This window comes from Aegilops tauschii, chromosome 6, assembly GCF_002575655.3.
Source record: "Aegilops tauschii subsp. strangulata cultivar AL8/78 chromosome 6, Aet v6.0, whole genome shotgun sequence".
NCBI lineage: Eukaryota > Viridiplantae > Streptophyta > Magnoliopsida > Poales > Poaceae > Aegilops > Aegilops tauschii.
In genome coordinates, this window is record NC_053040.3 from 112,141,757 (window position 1) to 112,148,810 (window position 7,054).

A 7,054-nucleotide genomic window follows, 5' to 3' on the forward strand; every position below is an offset into this window, starting at 1 on the left:
TTCGTCACCGGCATGACACCATGATCTCCATCATCGTGTCTTCATGAAGTTGTCTCGCCAACTATTACTTCTACTACTATGGCTAACGGTTAGCAATAAAGTAAAGTAATTACATGGCGTTTTTCATTGACACGCAGGTCATACAATAAATTAAGACAACTCCTATGGCTCCTGCCGGTTGTCATACTCATCGACATGCAAGTCGTGATTCCTATTACAAGAACATGGCCAGTCTCATACATCACATATATATAATTCATCACATCCTTTTGGCCATATCACATCACATAGCAACCCTGCAAAAACAAGTTAGACGTCCTCTAATTGTTGTTGCATGTTTTACGTGGCTGCTATGGATTTCTAGCAAGAACGTTTCTTACCTACGCAAAAGCCACAATGGTGATATGCCAATTTCTATTTACCCTTCATAAGGACCCTCTTCATCGAATCCGGTCCGACTAAAGTGGGAGAGACAGACACCCGCTAGCCACCTTATGCATCAAGTGCATGTCAGTCGGTGGAACCTGTCTCACGTAAGAGTACGTGTAAGGTCGGTCCGGGCCGCTTCATCCCACAATGCCGCCGAATCAAGATAAGACTAGTAACGGTAAGCAAATTGAACAAATCATCGCCCACAACTTCTTTGTGTTCTACTCGTGCATAGAATCTACGCATAGACCTAGCTCATGATGCCACTGTTGGGGAACGTAGCAATAATTCAAAATTTTCCTACGTGTCACCAAGATCAATCTAGGAGATGCTAGCAACGAGAGAGAGGGAGTGCATCTTCATACCCTTGAAGATCTCTAAGCAGAAGCGTTACAAGAACGCGGTTGATGGAGTCATACTCGCGGCGATTCAAATCGCGGAAGATCCGATCTAGCGCCGAACGGACGACGCCTCCGCGTTCAACACACGTACAACCCGGGGACGTCTCCTCCTTATTGATCCAGCAAGGGGAGAGGAGAAGTTGAGGGAGAACTCCAACAGCACGACGGCGTGGTGGCGATGGAGCTCGTGGTTCTCCGGCAGAGCTTTGCTAAGCACTACGGAGGAGGAGGAGGAGTTGGAGGAGGAGAGGGCTGCGCCAGGGATGTGTCCGGCTGCCCTCCCACCCCCCCTCTATTTATAGGGGCAAGGGAGAGGGGGTCGGCCCCCTCCAGATGGATCTAGAGGGGGCGGTGTCAGGACCGGTTTTCCAATAAAACATTTATTGAGAAACCGACCCTTTTATCGGACCAGTATAGAAGAATCCTTCTTACCGGTAGACAAATCCTTTATACAGAAATCCAGAAGTGCTAAATATTATACAGGGTTGAGCTGAGGCTGCTCAACAATTTATTACAAGCACGCCGATATTATACATAAAGGCGGATATGACACAAAGGGGTATGGTGGCATAACTACTGACTCGTAATAAAAGTGGTGGTGGATACGTCACAGTGAAGTGGGTGACATGACTGCTAAATCTTACAACTCATCGAGCGCCGGAGTGAGGCTCGATGACTTTTATTCTGGGTAGCGGAAGCGTATATAATACAAGTGACCAATTCCAGGATCGCACGGGACTGACTGGGACTCCTCTAGGCGTCGGACTCGCTATCGAACTCTTCATCCATAAGATCGCCTTCGTCAACATCTGGCCAAATCAACAAGCCAGGTGAGTACTTTGAAAGTACTCGCAAGACAGTTTGGACATAAGATATAACAAATGCAAACATGATGCACATGAGCAGATTAGTAATGCGCACTCAGATAATAAAATTGCACTGCATGAGAAATAAAAAGGAAGTCAGGCGGTAGTCCTCCCGAAATCCCAATGAAATAACTGAAGACCGATCGGGTGTCTGAAACGACGCCTCGAAAGGTAAAAATAAATTAACAATGCCGCAGTCGGGCGTCAGGGCGACACCACATAAAGGGCTCATATTGGAATATATAAACGACAGTGCGTGCCACAGTCGGACGTCTGAGCGACATCACATAAAGGGCTTATATCAAAAGTAAATAACAAGAGTGCCACAGTCGGACGTCTGAGCGACATCACATAAAGGGCTTATATCAAAAGTAAATAACAAGAGTGCCACAGCCGGACGTCTGAGCGACATCACATAAAGGGCTTATATCAAAAGTAAATAACAAGAGTGCCACAGTCGGACGTCTGAGCGACATCACATAAAGGGCTTATATCAAAAGTAAATAACAAGAGTGCCACCGTCGGACGTCTGAGCGACATCACATAAAGGGCTTATATCAAAAGTAAATAACAAGAGTGCCACAGTCGGTCGTCTGAGCGACATCACATAAAGGGCTTATATCAAAAGTAAATAACAAGAGTGCCACAGTCGGACATCTGAGCAACATCACATAAAGGGCTTATATTTCATTACTCGAATTCAAGTAGCTCATGAATTTAAATCATCTCAAGGAAATACTCATGTATGTAATAATAAACGGGTTAGTCCATCCACAGGAATAACATTCAACCTGGTTTACCACTCATGTTTGTTCACCGGGGATTTTCACTGAGACTGACACAGAGACTGACGCTGAGATGGACGTTGGGACTGATACTGATACTGTTATGGGTATGTTGCCCAAGATCCTTGACCATGGACACGGTTACTCGGATGGGTTTTGACTCTGCAGAGTTTGTATTTTTTAACCACAGCCAACGGATTTCAGTAGTCACGAAGGACTAGTTCCGTTTACACATCTAACCAGTACACACCCATTCCACATTCCGCTGCCAGGAATCACCCTAGGCAACGTTCAAGAAAAACCTTAAGACGGGGAGGCTACAACCTCGCGTAGCATGGGATCAAATTTATATCGCGCGCTCTAAGGGGTGCCCCCCTCTCGGTCCCAACCGGAAACACCCATGCCCCCTGACCGGATGACGGGCTTTAATCCAGGGCCATGGGACCCTCATCACGGTCCCTCTATTTGGTGTGTACGAGGAAAGAGGTTTGCAACTTACTAAACCGTATTCTTTGCAGAAAACATGTGGCAGCACGAAAAGGGGACGGACGGTAACGTGGCTTGATCCACGTTAACACTGGAGTTTAACGGTTGACATAAGACTGGCATGCTTCAACAATACCATCTTACCACCTTTCATGTCACTACATGATCATGTTATCTCCCATCAAATGATCTCATCAAGTTCTCGAAGCATACTGGTAGTTGCCTTGCATGCAATATAACACTCACTGATGCTCATATAAACATGCCATGCACTAATTATTCAAGCAAACATGCAAAACACTCATCATATCATAGGTTCAAACATGCTTGCCTGGTTCGGAGTAGTCGGAGTCTAGCTCGGCGAAGTTCGCGGTTCCGTCACCTCTTCCGGTATCTACGGTATAAAGAAATCGCATACTAACGTAAATACCGAGTGTGCATAAAAGTTGTTCCAAATATTTTACAAATAAATATGATAAAAAACTAGACAGAAAAACAAAGATGACAGAAAAAGAATCAACTCAAAATCATCTTTTGTTTAAAAGTTATAAAGGTTTTAGTCTAGGGACTAATCTGTGATGAAACAGAAAAGACCTAGGGTTTAGTTTGAAAAAGCAGAAAACGTTTCGGTTGGAAATACGCCAGCCCAGAAGGAAAACACACTTTGCCCGAAGGCGCTTTCAGAAAACGGTTCGAATAAGAGAGAGAGGCTGACGAGGGGGTCCCACCCGTCAGGTTCAAACTTTGAAACAGAGCTCGCCGGCGCCGAGGCTCGCGGTGGTCGCCGGCGTCGATCCACGGCGAGTTAGGGGAATCGGAGGGTACCTACGGATTCACGGTGTCCTTCCGCGTCTGTGGGTGGTGGAGTTGGTCGTCGGCGAGCACCACGTCGACGGCGGCCTCCACTCCGGCGGACGGTGGTTCGGGCGGTGATGGATCTCGCCGAGGAGGGCTGCAGACGCCAAATTGAAGCTAGGGTCAGAAGAGTGGGAGCACTAGGAGGCTACTGGCAAGGTTTGGGAGGCGGGGGTGCCCTCACCGGAGAGAATCGTGCCGGAGCCCGAAGCGGATCGGGGCGGCCGGAGTCGGGGAAGAAGGCCTCCTCGAGGTCCTCCTAGTGGCTGGGCGCGGCTCTGGTGAGGTGTAGGGGTGGTGCTGGATCGAAGGCGAGCTCGGGGTCGCTATTTATAGCCGGCCCGAGGCGGTTGCCGAAAACGGGATAACTCCGGCGGGCGATTACGGCGAGGCAGTGGTCGGGCTGGAGGTTTAGGTGATTGGGCATCATCGTGATGGTCCACTGGTACTGTTCAAGGGCTAAATTTGGTATGGCTTGGGTGATACTCCAAGCTCTCGACGGAACGGCCTTACGGGCACGTCGGAGGCAGGGAGCGTGCTCTGTGCTTTCCAGGCCATGACGACGGCTCTGCAGCACGCACGGGGAAGAAGACGGCCACGCGTAGGCTTCTGGTGGTGTGGGCGGTGCTGGACGGCGCCGTCCCTCGCTGCGCCTCTCTGGCAGCCGCAGCAAGTGCTGCTGCCGCCGCTCACGGGGGCGATGCACCTCTGCCAGCTCACCGCCGACACTCGCAACCGTCCAGGTGACCGTGCGTCGCAGTGGATAAGAAGGAGGAGAAGTGAGCAACGAGCCAATGAGGGCACTGGCGAGATTGACGCTGCCGACTGACGAAAACGACACTGACGACTAAACTGAAGCACTGAACTCTGAATTTTGACAGAAACAGTGCATGCCAGGTGTTTGACGATATGTTTCAAGCACGTGGAAATTTTTTCTGGAGTTGATCTTTGGTGGAGAGGTCTCTTGATGCATCTGGAGGCTGCCTGATTTTTCTCAGAATTTTTGGGGAAGAAAGATAATGAATTTCACCAAAAATGGCAAATCTGGTCCAAACTTGCAGCAAGCAGAATTTGAAAATTTTGAACTGTGGACTAGTGGATCTTGATGGATCTAGGTTGAGGGTACCAAGGACTAGTCAGAGGAGTTTGTTTGGAACCAAAACTCAAAAGGGATCTGGTGGTTCCTTTGTAAATCACCAAGGTTCAAAATAAAAGACAGAAATTGTTTTGAGGATAAAATAAATAGGAATAAAATTTAAAAGAGTTTGAGACTTGCTGGAATAGGATGCTTGGCTTGACCCAAAGTGGAGGGAGGGGTTTAGGAAGAAATTTTTTTTCAACCTAGGTCATGGCAAGAAAAGAAATTTGAATGAGGAAGAATCAATCCATAAGTCATGGGGTTATTTCTAAAAGGAAGGATTTCAAAAACTTCCCAACAAAAATTTGTGTTGAGTCAACACAAGATGTAAAACCCTCAAGACCACAAATCAATATTGAGAGGGACCCTTTTAAAGAAAATATTTGTCATAAGGAAAAATTGAGAAGGAGAGTCTCTCTTTTAGAAAAATTCAAATAACCTCCTTTAAATCAAATAAATAAAAAGCCAAATATTTTTTTTTGGAGTGTTACAGGCGGCGGCCAGGGGGGGAGGCTTGCCCCCCAAGCCAAGGGGGGCGCCCCCTTTAGGGTTTCCCCCAAACCCTAGGCGCATGGGCCCTAGGGGGGTTTGGCGCCCAACCCACCTAGGGGATGGTTCCCCTCTATATTAAGCCCATAGGGCCCTCCGGGGCAGGTGGACCCCCCCGGTGGACCCCCGGAACCCTTTCGGTGGTCCCGGTACAATACCGATAGACCCCCGAACACTTCCGGCGACCGAATAAGGACTTCCCATATATAAATCTTCGTCTCCGGACCATTCCGGAACTCCTCGTGACGTCCGGGATCTCATCCGGGACTCCGAACAACCTTCGGTAACCACATACTATTTCCCATAACAACTCTAGCGTCACCGAACCTTAAGTGTGTAGACCCTACGGGTTCGGGAACCATGCAGACATGACCGAGACGTTCTCCGGCCAATAACCAACAGCGGGATCTGGATACCCATGTTGGCTCCCACATGTTCCACGTGATCTCATCGGATGAACCACGATGTCGGGGATTCAATCAATCCCGTATACAATTCCCTTTGTCCAGCGGTATGTTACTTGCCCGAGATTCGATCGTCGGTATCCCAATACCTCGTTCAATCTCGTTACCGGCAAGTCTCTTTACTCGTTCCGTGACGCATGATCCCGTGACTAACTCCTTAGTCACGTTGAGCTCATTCTGATGATGCATTACTGAGTGGGCCAAGAGATACCTCTCCGTTATACGGAGTGACAAATCCCAGTCTCGATTCGTGCCAACCCAACAGACACTTTCGGAGATACCTGTAGTGCACCTTTATAGTCACCCAGTTACGTTGTGACGTTTGATACACCCAAAGCACTCCTACGGTATCCGGGAGTTGCACAATCTCATGGTCTAAGGAAATGATACTTTACATTAGAAAAGCTCTTAGCAAACGAACTACACGATCTTGTGCTATGCTTAGGATTGGGTCTTGTCCATCACATCATTCTCCTAATGATGTGATCCCGTTATCAATGAAATCCAATGTCCATGGTCAGGAAACCATAACCATCTATTGATCAACGAGCTAGTCAACTAGAGGCTTACTAGGGACATGTTGTGGTCTATGTATTCACACATGTATTACGGTTTCGAGCTAATACAATTATAGCATGAACAATAGACAATTATCATGAACAAGGAAATACAATAATAACCATTTTATTATTGCCTTTAGGGCATATTTCCAACACGAGAAAGAGTGGGGCATGGGTGACGGCGGCGCCTTGAGTCTCGTGAGTCGGCTCGTGTCCCATGCCCTACTCTACCTTGCCGGCGATAGAACCAACACTTTGAGCAGCGCAGCCGGCCACCGAACATGGGCACGACGAAACCGGCCGAGCTCTGCTTAAAGATCGGTTTATGTTACATGTAATAATATGGACTAGATAGGAAGTGCGGCTTGCCGCACCCCACCCGTCCCAGCCATATCCAACCTGTATAATACGTTTTGTATTTCATACGTTTATAAGATGAAAGGCAATAGCGTAAAGGTTCGGTATGTTAGAGCAAACGCGCAAAGGTTGAGCAGCTCACAATAATTTATTTGCAATATATA